Source organism: Lycium ferocissimum, chromosome 5 (assembly GCF_029784015.1).
Source record: "Lycium ferocissimum isolate CSIRO_LF1 chromosome 5, AGI_CSIRO_Lferr_CH_V1, whole genome shotgun sequence".
NCBI lineage: Eukaryota > Viridiplantae > Streptophyta > Magnoliopsida > Solanales > Solanaceae > Lycium > Lycium ferocissimum.
In genome coordinates this window covers 42514563-42532016 of record NC_081346.1, presented here as the reverse complement: position 1 = coordinate 42532016, position 17454 = coordinate 42514563, and positions in this window count along the sequence as shown.

The window sequence follows — 17454 nt, the reverse complement described above, 5'->3', positions numbered from 1 at the left end:
TGAAAAAGGAAAAAACAAATTTTTCATGACCATTTTCACGGGGATGGTCGGCCACCCCTCTTGGCCGTTCCTCTCTCTTCTCTCTTTCTCCATTTTTTTCTTGAAGTTTCTAGGGAGGCAAAATGGTGAAGATGATTTCTTTTATTATCATCTTAGCCCACCAAGTAATTAAAACATGTGGCCATGGCCCACACTTCCATGTGGCCGTCCACCTCCTCTTTTTTTTTTTTTTTTTTTTTTTTTTTTTTTTTGAATTTTCAACTTTCCAAAAATAAAACACTTTTCAAAAATGGAATTGACCCCAAATGCTTCCTTAATATCTCCATCCCATGAAATTCATAAGCAACTTATGTCTTAAAACAAAGTCGGAGAAAAGTAGCCTTGTCCATAACTCTTCGCAACCAACTTAAAAATATTCCGACGTACAAAATGCGAGATATAACAATGAGACATCAAGATCATAAGGTATGTATATTTTCCTTTTTATGCATTTGGGTCGTGTGTGGCCAAATTCTATTATATTGTGGCCCTATGAGGCATTGTTATTATGGGTTGTTATGACAGGATGGTAGTGTAATATTATAGGGCAAACTCTGATGAAATTTTCGTAGAATTCCCGAGTGCTTAACATTCGAGGACGAATGTTCTTAAGGGGGGAAGAATGTTACACCTCAAAAAATTTTCCATTGATGCGCCGTGAATGGGCTAACGAAGAGCACGAAGAGTATGGTATTTCAATAAGTAAATAATGACATTTGATGACCCTGAGCAAGATTTCAAAGACATTGGATGTTAGACGAGAAAGTTGCCAAGAGAAGGCAAGGCCTACGATAAGTATTGGAAAGGATTTACAAGTATCAAATTAACGATGACTTAATGATGTTTTGGGAAAGAGTTATAACGTCCCTTGGATTGTTAATAAAGTGTTAAACAAGTATTAAGAAGGTTCCATGAGGATTGGAGATCGAACGAAGTGACGAGAACAAGTTCAGTGGACTAATGGGTTATACGACTCATTATACGGTCAGAGGTTATACAGACCGTATAATGGACCGCCGGACCATCACAGTGAAGGTCCCTCACTAGTGGGATTATACGGTCAGTTATACGGACCGTATAATGGACCGTATAATGGTCACAGAGAAGAGACATTGAAGGGTCTGTTTCACGGTCACTTATACGGACCGTATAAGTATACGACCATATAAGTGTATTATAATGTCCCGACGGATCAGATTTTGAGTTATTAAAAAGAGGACCAAGTTCATTATTTCATTTCCATATTTCAGTTCTTCTCTCTAGAACATCTCTCTACATTTCTCCCACACAAATTGAAGAGATATTAGTGATCATCTACATCAAACTAAGTGAATCAAGTGTAAGAAACCCATTAAAGTTCATCCAAAACAAGAAATCCAAGTGAAGGTGAAACTAGGATTTTTCTCAAGTGAAGTGTTTGCACCCAAGGTTCATTCCTACACCATCTAAGGTAAGTTTTATGACATTTCCTTGTTGTTTAAGGTAATTGAAAGTTGAAACACTTGGATTATATAAGGAAATAGGAAATGGGTCATGAATGTGGGAATAATATCACCTTTGAGTAAATGTTTGGATTGAGTTATGATTCTTGATACATTATGATTATAATCATGTTATAAATGATATTGAGAACATGGAATAGACCTTGTATATGAATGAACGAAATTGTGTGATATGACCATGAATGTGGATGATTAGAAGTAAATTGAGAAGTAAGGATAATGTAGGGGAATGAAGGCTATTGTTATGATGTAGTAAATGTTATTGTTGACGTTTGGGAGTTGATATGTGATATGAGGGAGGTTATATAAATAAAGGAGATGCTGTCCGATTTTCTCTAGCTTAATCAAGTATGCTAAGCTATCGATTTTCTAATGATAAGTATAACTCTAATGAAGGTAGAACGTGAGCATTGAAGAAGAACGTGCACGTGATAGAATAGTTGAACGGAAAGGTATGTAAGGCTAACCCTTCTTTCATAAGGCATGGTTCTTTGGCCAAATATCTATCCTTTTATGAGCCTACGATATTCTCTAATGATCCTATCTCTAAAAGCTACTAAGCTTATGATTCTCGATATGATACGATTGTACTAAGTTCCTTATACGAAGAGTAATCCTTTAAGGATAGACGTAATGAATGACGATAGTAGAAAGGCTAAAGTTGCTTATGAGCTTATATGTATATGTGCCCATGTGTGGCTATTATGAAACCCCGAGCTTATATGGCCGGGTAGAATATAGTAGACATGTATATATGTATATAATGCGCGCGCACCACCGATTGGGTACGATAACACCGAGCCTCGGTAGGCCCTCGGTATGTATGACACCGAGCCTTGGTGGGGCCGAGGTATGTGAAACACCGAACCTTCGTGGTTGGCATGCTATATAAACGCTATGTATATTGACATCAATATGAGTACGAACATTCTATATATGTAAATGTTATGTAAAGGCTATGTATATGCAATGTATATGAGATGTAAATGATATGAATATGAGTATGAATGGAAATATGAATATGAATACGAATATGGATACGAAAGGTAAATGAGTACGGATATGAATGTATGTACACGGATACGCAATAGAAATGGAATGTCCCTATGGCAAGCAAGTAAGTGCTATGACGATAATGCTATTATCTCCTATCCTATGTTATTTCATATGTTGTCTATTATGCTTTCATATTGATACTGATCATGCTTTACATACTCAGTACATTCTTCGTACTGATGTCCTTTTATTTGTAGATGCTGCGTCATGCCTGCAGGTGGCCAGGGAGACAGACTTGATGCGTAGCTATATTTCTCAGGGACTACATAGCGGAGCTCCATTTCATTCGGAGCTACAACTTTTGGTATAGATACTTTTGTGTACATAATTATGGGCACGACGGGGTCCTGTCCCTCCTATATGGTATGACGTATTCTTCTTAGAGGCTCGTAGACATATGTATATGGGTAGATATGTTTGGCCTTGTCGGCCTATATTTTGGGATATTATTTTGATAGCCTCATCGGCTTATGTACATTTGTATGGGCATAGTTGTAAATGATGATATAAGTGAATTGTCGCCCAATGGGATTAATATAAATGATGAATGAAAGCATGATGTAGCTATGTGGCTCACCTAGATGTGATATGAAAGTATGTTAAATAGGTGCCTGGTGGGTTAGCACCGGTGCCACGGCCGCGTCTCTTCCCGGTTGGGTGGTGATAGTACAAAGCCCACATAATCACTCAAACAACAACATATAGGAAGTTCAACCATACACAATCATGTTTGAAGACTAGACATGCTTTCTCCTATCAATTTCACAACACATACAATCAACTACTCAAAGTCTAACTCAAGTAGACCGTAATCTACCATGAATTGTGCTTTGAGTTGGAATATGTAGATGGTTCTTCTATGGCCTTTCCCTTCCGTAAATCCTCGGAACGCTCAAAGTCTAGCAATTAGAATTTTCAATAAGTTATAATTACTCTAGTCACAAAATCAATTCAAGAACACCTTTCCCTTTAGCCCCATTCCAATGGGTGAATAATTTCTAGGTGTAAATCAACCTAACATTTGCCTTAGCAACCACCAGTTATCAATTTATAAGGCTATTTAATCAAAACATCTATTACAAGCAGTTTCCATGGTCAAGCTACAATTTTTATGAAACCCTAAGTGTCAATTCACTTAGTTCATGACTCTAATAGTTCAATTCTAGATTAAAAGGAGATAACCCAAGCCATTAGATGATGAACACATAATAACAATCATAACCCATCAATTATAGAAAGTCTATTAGGTTCTAGAGTTACTATTTTTAATTCACCATTGTAGACCCATGAAAGGGATAATAATCATGAAGATGATAATGTAATGATGGAAGGAATGGTTGAGACTTACCTCTCAAGGTTAGGTTGAGACTTACCTCTCAAGGTTATTCTTGCCCTAGCTTGGAAATTCCCCCTAGGTGTTTGTGGGGAACCATTTTGGAGTTTTATAAATAAAGAATTCGAAAAAAACTGTTTAAAAATCATGATACTGTCCCCGTCGACGCTGCAGCGGCCAAATCATCTTATGCGGCGATCTCATTATAAATGGATTGTGATTAATTGATTAGTGACTTATGATAAAACTAACCACGACCTCCGCCATGGCGGATTGATCCCGTATAGCGACATCGCCATAAGCGCGTCCGGTGCCGCCACGAGCGGACACAATGAAAAATAATCGACCGCCGCTGGCGAGATCATTATTATGCTACGGCGGTCCCGCCATAGCGATAATACTAGCCGGAGAGGCTTACCCGAACCAAACCAGCTCACTAATTTCACAGTTTTTCAACTCCACCACCTAACATTTCATCCGAAGCCTCAAAAACACAAACAAAACATGCATATAGACATAAAAACACCATAGGAAATCACCCGTGGCCTCAAAATTCCCAACGGACTTCTAATTTCCTACTTTACCCCCTGATGGACTTAACACAATCAAACAATAATCACAAATAAGTTCAGTTTTCAGTTCTTGGACGTATACAATCGAGTTTCTATTAGCTGGTTCTACCCTTGGGAAGGTTCTATTTTGTAGGGTGATCCTATGTTTTCCATAACGACCGGGAGGGTCGTTACAGTTACAAAAATGGGGAATGGATATTATAGGGTCGTTACCGGGAACCGTTGGAAATGTGAGATTCCTACTGGTGTTGACGGATTATTTTTCAAAATGGGTGGAGGCGAAGGTGTACACGAAGATTAGGGAAAAGGCAGGGATAGATTTCTTGTGGGACTATATCATATGCGGGTTCGGGGTGCTGAAGGAGATCACGTGTGACAACGGGCCTTAGTTCGTCTGAATAAAGGTTACCAAGCTCATGTAAGAATTGAAAATCAGGCAAATAGCCTCGTCACCATATCATCCATGCGCGAACGGGTATAAGAATCAACCAACAAAATTTTTGTCCAAAACATCCAAAAAAAGTTGGAGAATGCCAAAGAAAGGTGGCCGTAAGGAGCTGCCGGGAGTACTATGGCTTTATAGAACCATGACCAAATCAAGTACCGGGGAGACCCCATTCTCCGTGGTATATGGTGTGGAGGTTTTAAACTAGTAAAGATCGGTGAGGCCAGTCTTCAGTACACGCAAACAACGGAGGGTTATAATAATGAAGTAATAGCGGTTGGTTTGGACCAAAATTTTCACACAAAACATTACCCATCCTTTCTCCAAAGTCGTACTACTCCACTGCTTCTATTCATTTCCTTATAAAACCTTCCGGTATACCTTATATATATGATATTTATTATTAATCATACTTGATAATGGTCATGTCCTTTGCTTTCAAGGTTGTCCTTCCCGGTTACGACTTACGAGATCGTAATTCATCCTTTACTTCATTGTTACAAACTTCCCATGGCTTGTACCGTCCAAAACTTCATGGAATGTCTCCGATACTCCATTAATATGGTGAAGTACGAGGCATGCTCATGCTCTGAGAATGCGAGGTGTAACATCCTTCCCCCCTAAGGGACATTCGTCCTCGAATGTTGTAGCTTGCGAGCTTACGACGCTTTTATTAGTTTCTTGAAATGGTTGTCCTTCTTTAGTTCCTGATCTCTATGCTCTTATATTATGGGCTCATTAGTCTTCTTTCATATCCTCCCAATTCTCTATCGAACTCATTCATTAGTTCCATATCCTCATGTTCTTATGTATGTACTCAGTGGTCAACCGATATCTAGTTATCATTTCCGGGACCCGTTATATAAGATGGTCTTAACTCATGATTGCTACGGCTCCCCGCCGCTCTATGAGCACTTTAAATTGTTGTACTCTCTTTTGCCTTGCTCTTATTTCTCTACTAGTAGACAAATTCTCTTGTTCAGATATGGCACTCTTCCTTGCTTGCTTCTTGGTGCTATTTTAGATTATCCCTTTTTGTACTCGTCGACCTTATATACATACCACATCATCTCCTTTTTAGTTCCTTGGTCAAACTCTTTAATTCCTTACAATATCATCCTATTCATACCTGAACTTTTCCTACAATTTCCTCTCCTCAGTTTTAGCATAATTGCAATATAAACTCATAAACATGGAACTAAGATAAAGTCCTACTTAATCATAACTTCCTTTTGATACGAGTATGCTTTCTTCTTAAGTCCTTGATTCTCTTGTACCGGTGATCATTTGAGACTTAAATTAGCCGATGTTCTACTTTGACTCCCTATCGTTGTCCTTGCACCATTTTTGTCGGCCATTACATCAAAACGATTGTCTATATGGTTCTATAACATATACTCTCACATTTGATATGACCAGCGACTTGTGACTCCACGACTTACGAGGTACTTTCTAACCTTAGGTAGCACAAAAATTCTTGCTATTCATAGGCACATTATCTCCTTTCCTTTGGAGATCATTGAACTCCGTATACTTATTCCTCTTGCTAAAACTTTCATCTCTTCTAGTGCTAAGATTTCCGTTTTCTTGAGCTTCAGAATATTGTAGCTCATCTTAGAACTGAATTTGTTCTTCCCCCCCTTTTAAAGGATGTTTTCATATACTGTAACCTTTGAGTGTTAACCGTCTTTGATAGTCATCTGACTGACCTTAACGATCCTTCAACACCTCTATTCCATATCATGCCGGAGTTCTTTTCATCGCATGGTTTAACTTGTTTTCCTTTTTGCTAGTTGAGTTCTTGTATCAAATCAAAATGCTTATACATATCGGATACAATCCTAACGCCTTCTTTATTGTCTTTTCACTTCTAACTCTTTTGACTAGTAGTCCCCTAGGTTAACAAATTAATGGGGACATTGGAATTCATTAAGCCCCTTATGGAGTTTCCGACTATACCATGCTCTTTTAGCCCTAGTCTTTCTCCACGACTATCTTCTTAATATCCTTGAAATTCTCCTTGCTCTAGGTTTCGAATTCCAATTTATGTCTATACTATACCATTGAAAGTTGATATTCAACACTATCCACTCCCACGACTTGTCCTTTCATTATCTTAGCTCATTTGTCCCGTAATTCTTCTTAACTACTCGTTTGCATCGCAGCTATGCATCATAGTCCTTCTAGTGTTCTGTTAGCTCTTGTTCTTAACATGAAATCCTCACAAAGTACACCCTTTCCTTTCTTCTTTTGTCGAGTCTTCATCTTCCTTTATGATACTACAACTTGTGCACACACATATAGATATATAACTAAAAAAAAATTCGATTTTCTTCATGATCGCATCTTTGCATCTTTCACATAACTATTGTCTTATATTTTCAATTTGTTTTCTCTTGGGCAAGCCTACCAATTCACTAACCTTCTCCTTGTTGTCGGCGGCCACATAATTCCCTTTAACCATTTCATTGACACCTTCTCCTTCCTTTAGTCTTCATAGTTTCTTTTACTTATGCAATGCCTATTTCCATTAGTCATCCTTTACTCTTGGGTTAGAAAACTTTGGAGTGTTTCGTTACGAGTGCGAATCCCTTTTAGCACTGAAAATCTATTTTTGCCCTAAGTTCTCCTTCCATCTAGGTCTGTACCGTACCATCCCGTCACCATTCCATGCCTTTCCATCCACTGTTAGTCCTTCTACCCATTTAGCTCATTTACTCGCAATTCTTCCTAACTATGTGTTCGTGTTGCAGCCGTACATCAAGTTTTCCTAGTGTCCTACTACTTCTTGCTCTTAGCACGAAATTCTTACAGTTTACACTCTCTCCATGCTTCATTCATCGAGCCTTTATCCGTCTTTCTGACGCTACGGCCGAGTTGTCTTCCATACATATTCCTTACATTTCATTCTACTCCCTCTATGACCGAATCTCTCGGTCTTTACTGGAATTCTTGTCCCATGCCATTAATTTTTTAATCATTTGTGTTGTCTCATCATCCTCGTTCTTATCTCGATAATTGATCGATTTTTTACAGCTAAATCGTTAAAGTATCCTGTGTACCCCCGGGGTTAACGATTTCCAGTTACTTTACTCCTAAATGCTCTCCTCTTTTCCTCATATTATAACATTGACCTTAAAGTTCATAGAATATCCTTTTACAGGTGCAGATCCGTTTTATTTCCAAATCATCTTTTAGGAGGGCTTCCTCCTTTCGAAGGTGATTATGTCCATTGGCGTGCCTTTAGTTCCTCGATTGCTTCTCAAGAACTAGGGAATCCCCTAACATTGTTACCGAACCTCGCTTTTTCTTCCTCACTTCCACTTCCTCTTCGTGGTTACTTCCCTTCGTCCCTACTTACCGCATTTGTTCTCCTAATTCTGTACGTTCATTTTCTGTCCGTGCTATCATACCCTATTCCTTTCACACACCTACTCCCAAATTTTATCCAAATAGTCCCTTGTTTTGCCAGTCATCTCTCTTGGAAGCTTCATTCACCCTCATTTCTCACTTCTCTCTTCTTTTCTCAAGACATTCTAATCTCTTCTCTTCCTATATATACTCACTTTCTTCCTTTCCCCGATGTTATTGCATTAGGACCTTTCAACTCTAACCTGCAGTAAGAATAACATTAACTTACCTTGTAACATTCGTACCATTTTTGCCACTTGAACTTCGTTACCTTATTCGATTAATGCCTTCCATATACTGCAACGTCGGTTGCTGGGATACACATACCCGTTGGTACAACCACATATGAGATATCATACGCATACACATATATTTTCTAACGCGTTGCTCACAAGTACATCCGAATACTTTTCAAACTTATCCTAATCCTAAAACTGTGATGCGCCTTCCTTCTCTTTGCCGATCTAGTCCGCCTAATTCTTCACGATTTTTTAGAGTTTCCAACCACTCCGCATACTCCATTTTCCCTTAGGCTACTCTAGCCTCTCATTTGTCTCTTATGTCTGAATTTATAGAACTTTTAGTACGCTTCCCAGGGGGTCACCCATCCTACTATTTCTCTTACCCCAGCACGCTTAACCTTGAAACTCTGATAAAATCCGGTGTGTTAGTGCTGATATAATTGCACCCACCTTACTGCATGACCTTCATCACCTAATCTCGAGCAAGTTGAGGTCTTAACAGATTCCAAAACATTCTCGTAACGCATCTCCCTCCGAATTAGAAAGGATCTCTTATTCTTCCGACTACACAATTACTACCTTGGCCTTTTTAATCCTCAATATCCAACTTTCACCTGTATGTATGACTACTTTCCATCCTAGATTTCAAAATTCCCCATGGTGACGAAAACACCTTGGTCGCCGTTACTTATAAATACTTGGTTGTCGGCCCCTTTTGATTTTCGCTCGCCGCTATTAGGTAATAATCTACAGCAAATGCACATACATAGGAAATTCCAATAAAGTCTCATATACCTATAGTCGATCGGTCTCTAGTCTGATCTAGTGATCTATAAGGTGAAGTGTTCTCTTCATCATTGTCTACCCACTATCTGCTTGTTTGGCCTTCATCATCTCTTTCCTTCGAGTCCGAGGGGTATGGATAATTGGGCAACTCCTGGTTTACCGACGGCCAGGATAGGGGGCTGGAGTAATCCGTAACACTTACCGGGGAACCCGGTCTGACGTAGTGCTCTACCATAGGAGCAGCTGGTGCAACCTCGGGGATCTCCTCCTCTGGTGTCCCAGACGAATACTCAAACGGATCTGCGTCATAACTGTCCCCTGGGGGGTCCTCCTCCTTGGATGTCAAAAACTCTGGAGGAATCGTCGCTGGGTCCTCCGAGGGATCAGTCTCAATGGAATAACTGAGGCTCCTCCTGCTCGGTCCCGGAGCCTGGGGTCCTGGATCTACTCTGGGGGCCTTCTTAGCACCCCCACTGCCCGAGGTTGATCTCTTCATCTTCCGTCAGTCTGCACCTACCTACAGAAAAAAGAGGTCGGAAGTGATCTTTCCTAGACTCTGGCTCTATCACAAGATCTAAGATAGAAAGAAAGGTCAATGATTCCTAAATGCCCTGCAGCCTCCTGTTTATAAGTGTGGCCGACTTCACACCCATAAACAGGACTCTACCGGACACGGTCTGTAGACAATCCCTAGGACGAACTGCTCTGATACCACTTTTGTCACGACCCAAACCGATGGGCCATGACCGGTGCCCGAACTGGACACCCGTATACGAACCTCGCTTGATATGATCGTACGAAACCGGAAACAATATGGCAATCGTAAAAGCACGCCGTAAACTCATCATATCATACATCAAAAAGAACCTCGTCTCTTTGAGAAGCCACAACTAACCAAACACAACAAAATATGCAAGCTGATAAAGCTGCCACTATGCATGGGAATATCCAAAACGAACTACATCTGCATAGCTGATCAAACCGTATATACGCAACCCACATATCTCTACAGACCTCTATGAGTATAACAAAGCCTATGTCAAAGGATCTATACCAAAACGACTCGAGCTCCGGAACACTAGAGCCCTCCAAGCAGCTGAGCTGAAGTCCTAAACCGGAGGATCACCAAACTGAGTGTCTGTACCTGCGGGCATGAAATGCAGCCCCTGAAGAAAGGGGGTCAGTACGAATAGTGTACTGAGTATGTAAGGCATGGAATCAAAACGTACATAAAATTCTAGAAAACATTTGAGACATGTCAATGAATGGGCAAAATAAATGCATCAGTACAGCTATATCAAAGAAACACATATATCTATAGAAATATCACAACAAAGGCCACAACGTCACCCCCTGTCAACTGTGCCATATATATACACACCACAACAAAGGCCACAGTGTCACCCCCTGTCAACTGTGCCATACATATACACATCACAACAAAGGCCACAACACGCCCCGTCAATCGTGCCATACATATACACATCACACAAAGGCCACACAACACCCCCTATCAATCGTGCCATACATATACACATCACAACAAAGGCCACACACATCCCCCGTCAATCGTGCTATATATACACACAACAAAGGTCACAAGATCACCCCCCGTCAATCCGTGCCTTATATATATACAACAAAGGTCACGCGTTAACTATATATATATACAACAAAGGTCACAGCATCACCCCCTGTCAACTGTGCCTTATATATACATAAAAAATGAAAATGAGTGCAGTGAATAATCAAAATGAAATAATAGAACTCTGTAATGTCACAAAATAGCTATATACATATATTATACTCATGGCATGCATAGGAGTTCAACTAAAAACTATTGCTCTATCCCACCTTGAAGGAACAATTTATAAGGTGAGATCAACAACAATGAAATTAATCGAGAAAATCATGAAATAGCTTAACATTTTTACATCATCGTTGAAATCATATTTGAGACCTTTAAGCATAAAATCATCCTCAACGTAATCCTCATAAAAACATTCTCATTTTTAACATCATAAGAAGCTTTAAGAGTCATAAACTTCTAGCTTTTGAAATCAAGGAGGTTATGGAAACACTTATGGACTCATACCATAGGAATCATGCCTTTGAAAGAAAGGGACGAGCCTTAACATACCTTTCGGTCGCCTTAGTCGTTCAACGTTTATCCTTCCAAGCTCGTAAATCTACATATAAATCATTCATACTATTATTAGGCTCAATGTCATACGCTCATTTTAAGCCTTCAATTTAATTCCGTTTAGAATCTGCCGAAATTCGGGCAGCACCTCCCCTGTTTATATGCCTAGCCCGAAATCACAATCCAACAACCAACAACAACAACAACAATACCAACATCAATAATATCATTTTCAACACCAATATATATCAGAAAACAGCCCACACGCTGTTTTTTCAACTTCCATAACTAACCAACTTACTACACAATTATTTAACGACTTTGTCTCCGAGAATAAGCCTTAGATAATACCAAAAGAGAAATATTCATACCTTTTTTTCTTGTTAAGACAACAATATCCTCAATATACACTCTAAAATCCACCGCAAAACAATACTAGAATCACAATCATGCGTTACCCGGACCTAAACTACTACTCCGCTACTTGAAAATTGCTCACTTTTTGTTTCCCTCTCTCTCTCTCTCTCTCTCTCTCTCTTCAATTTCTGGAATTTTCTAGCAAAATCTGATTACAAAGGGGGTTTTTACCCTTTATATAAGGGTCAAATTCGGGTCGGGGTCACTGTAGCATACTGTAGCAGTCGGTACTGTAGCACGCGTTTCTGTTCTGTCAGCTGAACTTGTAACGTCCATAATTCTCTATTCTGATGTCCTATCGATGAGAGGTTTGTTGCGTTGGAAGATAGACTCGATGAAATTAATTTTAGGCTTTTATTTCACTTCAAAACACTTCATATGCTAAGAGATATTCGTCCCTCAAGTTGGACCAAAATTTTCACACAAAACATTACCCATCCTTTCTCCAAAGTCGTACTACTCCACTTCTTCCACTCATTTCCTTATAAAACCTTCCGGTATACCTTATATATATGATATTCATCATTAATCATACTTGATAATGGTCATGTCCTTTGATTTCAAGGTTGTCCTTCCCGGTGACGACTTACGAGATCGTAATTCATCCTTTACTTCATTGTTACGAACTTCCCATGGCTTGTACCTTCCAAAACCTCATGGAACGTCTCCGATACTCCATTAATATGGTAAATTACATGGCATGCTCATGCTCTGAGATTGCGAGGTGTAACAGTATACACCATGGAAGTGTCAGTGAGGTGTTGATAAATATTAGCATCAGGGGAAATCTCAATTTCAGGCCCCTAAAGGCAGTCCTCACGCACTTCGTGAATGAAAGAATCAGTAATTAGAGAGCAGAACCCCAAAACCACATGTAGTTGATGACTGGCACGGAAATCTTTCAAGAAATTAAGAACGATAGGGACGATTTCGGCAATATGCTATCCTAGATCGACTTTTTAGGTAACGTATGATGTTGTGGTGTCTTTGTGATTGGAAGGTGTGTTGAAAGCCCTGTCTAGTTGCTCTTCGGCAGGGATGAGGGATTGATAATCGGATGAAGAAGATGAGGAAGACATATTTGGAGCTTACTTTTCATCAGATGAAAGAATATTGGGAGTAAGAAGAAGATAATGAGAAGGGGATGAATGGTGGATGAGATTGGAAATGGGATGGGCCGACATGTTAAATAGCAAAGGTGGTAATATTAGCATCGATAAGAGAAATGGCGTGACTGTTCATCCAATACCAAGCACTGCCAATGAAAAGACGCCGCTGAATGAGTGAAAAGGAGCATTGAATGCAATCCTAACAAGGTGTCAAAATCATGGGAAGGGTTGTGACGTTTCATTTTTCCATGCAAAAATCAAAGGGTTTCTTTCACTTCCCTGGCCTCTGAAATGAAGACCCCAGGAAGTGAGGGACTATCTGTATTAGGAAAATTATGCACCCGTGTATGTGCGAGTAACCGGGTACTGGGGATGTCCGGGGAGCCTGCTTAGGTGTCTTCTATTCCTAATAACTCATGTCACATTGGCCGACCTCGATCAAAGAGCCGCTGCACGACTGAGCATTAGAGCCACAGACACATCATGTCATCTGTACTTTAGGGTAGAAAAAGTTTATCTTTGGCTTGTATAAGAATATCTTAGGAGGGAAGCAAAGAGATCATTTTCAAGGACACACTTTGTAACCCTAGCATCTTTTCTTCTCTACTGAGTCCATTAAGAAAATTATCATCTATTGAGTTGAGGATTAATCTCGTGGTTTTTGAACTCATTTCTTATCATCTTTAGCTTATCATTTATTTACTTGAATCTCTTGCTTCTTTGAGGAGTTTCTGGGATCAGATTCAACCCACTTGTCTTTAAACCCTACTAAAACAAATCTCTAACTGGGAGACTGGTCACATCCATTTTTATCGAAAAACAGAGTAGAATTCTTGAAAAAGTATGTTAATATATATCAACTAAGAAGACACAAGCCGGTGCTCAATGGCATGTTGAATTAGCTGAAATAGCACGGTTTGTCCTTCGAATGGGCTGGTCTTTAATTTTTGCCATTCATAATCGAATTTATGCCTATCGAGGCACACGTTCTTTAAGGGCGCGGGACATAACTTGTGAAATATTATGACGCGAAAATATAAGTTTATGCCCCGCAAAAAAAGTTGTTTGCATTGAGCTAGGGGTAGAAATTAAAGACCAACGCAAAATAGAAACAAAAGTGTAAATGATCCGTTGAGTTACCCTAAGTCCAAGATGACGTATGGCAGTCTAAGTGATAGAATTAACCATCAAAGCTATAACATTCGGGATAAGGTCCATTGTCATATTTATTGTTATTCTGGTAAGTATATACACTTCTTTAGACATCTTCCTCCATATTCTCCATTAGAACAAAATTGTCGGACTCTTTGTGTTTCTTTTTTTTTTTTTAATTTAATATGCAAAAGAGGTCCAAAAAGTAGAAAACACAAAAAGGGTCAGGCCCAAAAGTGACCCGGCCCAACAATAAAGTTGTTCAACACATTTTAGGAAACAAGTAGTTGCCTTATTAGGGCAACAATTCTCATTTGAGCTTTTCCCGGTCTTGTGTCGGTGGCAGCTATGTCGTTGTTGACTGATCCGTCTCCGATGGTCGATTTTCCTTCCTCTAATGATGAATTCTTGTACAATCTGAAGAGTGAACTCACATCTACTCCCCAACTGCATATTCTTGCATTTAACGCCATCTTCAAGGTCTTGAGGCAAGCCCTCTATGTTGTCTTCGCTCCTTTTCCACTATTTAAATTCAACCCCATTGTTGATTTGTGCTATTCTTTCTCTGTATATGTTGAATCTGCTACAATTGAAAATGTGCCCTTTCATTTCCTCCAAATTGGCGCATCTTGTGAAAATTAGCTTAGGTATCTTGTCCTTGCTTCCTCTATTCTTCAACTAAGAATCTTTTATTTGTATCTTCTAAGTTGTATCGAACTGTGCTTTACTGTATTCCTTTGCTCTGCTTGGTTGCATGATGTATGTAGAGTTTTCTTTGAGTTTGGGTCGTTGAACACTTCTAACATCATCAAACGTTTGATTTGTTGCCCATTTGTTGCTTTCCCCGAAGAAAAGTATGAGTATTTGTTCTTCTCCCAACTTATTATGCTGTTCAGAGATAGATTCCTATATTCCTCTATATCTACTCCCTTTTATTGTGATTTTGCTGTGCTTGTGCATCCATTTTTTTTTCTTCATGTAACTGTGCTGATGTGTGTATTTCCTTTTGCACAAGGATCTGCAAAAAAGAAAACAAAATTAATAAAAAAAATACTACCATGTTCTCCTCCCATAGGATTTGAACATGATGATAAAACTTTTTCCTCCTCTTCCCATCAGATGCTCATTCAGTATATCAAATACCCTTGTACTCCTGTCCAACAACCCTGAACTAGAACTTCTTCCTATTTTATCCTCTAGTTCTGATTCTCAGATAGGGAATTTGTGATTTAACACTATTGAGAATCTTTCTACAGATTATCTTCAGTCCTTGAAAGGTTTGGCAATGAATTGAGGCTTCATCTAAAGCCTGATTTACCAAGGCATCTGCTTACTTATTTCCCTCTCTCAGAATATGATTGAAAGAGACAGTCATATTGCTTCTCAATCCATTCTCTCTTCAACCCATATTGCAATGCCCCAAGGTGGCTTCCATCCTTCCTCTAATAACTTATATACCATCTCTGAGTCAGTTTGGACTATGATTTTATCCAGCCCTTTCTCTTTACAATATTTCGTAGCGTCTAATATTGCAATCACTTCAGCATTTGTATTTGTTGTGATACCAATCTCTTCTGCTTGTGCATATATCAAATTCCCTCTGAATTCCTCAAACAAAAGCCATAAGAGCTCCTCCTTGGATTTCCTCTTGAAGCCCCATCAGTATTGCATATTAACCAATCTTGTGGAGGAAATTTCCATATAACCCTAGTGATTTTAAGCTCTATTGTCCCTCCTTCTAGCATCCTGTTCAACTCATCCCATTTGGTAGGAAAATTCCTGATTGAAGGATTCCTTGTCTATACTAACCTCTGTATGGTGCTGAATACTTGAAAGATGACTCTTCCCAGAGATCTTTTCTCACCATGTTTGATACTATTCCTCCTCTTCCATAGCTCCTAGATAATTATAGCAGGAACTACTTTAAAAATATGCTTGAGTCTCCTTGCTACTGGTGCTTGCCACCATTTAATTATCACTTGTTGTAGCTGTAATCCCTCAATAAATATCCTTGCCATAGAGCAGAAATGAGACCAAGTTCTGTTGGCCACATATGAAGTGGTGAACATATATTGTGTTGTCTTCTCTTTTGAATTTGAACAACACCTGCACCTGGATACCATATTGTGATTCATCCTCTTTAACACATCATCTACTGGCACCTTAAACTTCCAACACCTCTATAAAAAGAAAGATATTTTGAAAGGCAGTCCTTTCACCCATATATTCTTGTATGTATCTACTTCTTGACATCTTAGTCTCATAAAGTCCCAAGGAGACTGTGAAATCCCCTCTATTCTCCAAAGAACCACCATGGTTTGTCCATCCCGTCATCTTCTCTAGGTGGTAAAATTGTGCTTGTAATATGGTGGACAATATAATTAAGTAATAGTGATATTAACTTGATAACATCCCAACCATCTCCATTAACTACTTCAATCACATTCTGCAACCTTTCATTATATACTTCTCCAGGAACTGCATAATATAGTGCCCCCATTCCTGTCCAATTATCAAACTAAAACTGAGAATTTCCTATTTTGGTTTGCCACCAAATCTGATGTTCCACTATATCTCTTCCTTGTAAATCTTCTTCCATGCTTCAGAATCATATTTCCACTGAAGCACCACTAAATTCTCTTTTTTGCAGTACTTATTACTGAGGAATGCACTCCACAATGATGGTTTTGTTCTAAATTTCCACCATAACTTACAATATAAAGCCATTGAGACATCATGAAGAGATATAAATCCCATTCCTCGATCTTTAGTAGGTAGACATAAATGTTTCCAAGAAGCCCGGTGTCACGCCCGACCGGAGGGCCATGACGGACACCCGGTGCTAACCCACCCGGGCACCTCTTATCGTACTCTCATATTCACATCTAGGTGAGCCACATGGCTACATGGCTTACTCATAATTTACACACATCAATAGTACTAATCTCATTAGGCAACAACACATTATTAACATCATCAACAACTATGCCCATATCCATATACACAAGCCGACGAGGCTATCAAAATAATATACAAAATATGAGCCGACAAGGCTGCAAGACATCTAACCATACACAACTGTCTACGAGCCTCTAAGAAGAGTATGTAACATCATATAGGTGGGACAGGACCCCGCCATGCACATATGTATGTGCACAAAAGAATAATACCCAAAAGCTGTAGCTCCAGATAAAATGGAGCTCCTCTAGGCAATCTCCGAACAAGCAGTCTATAGGTTGAGTCTATC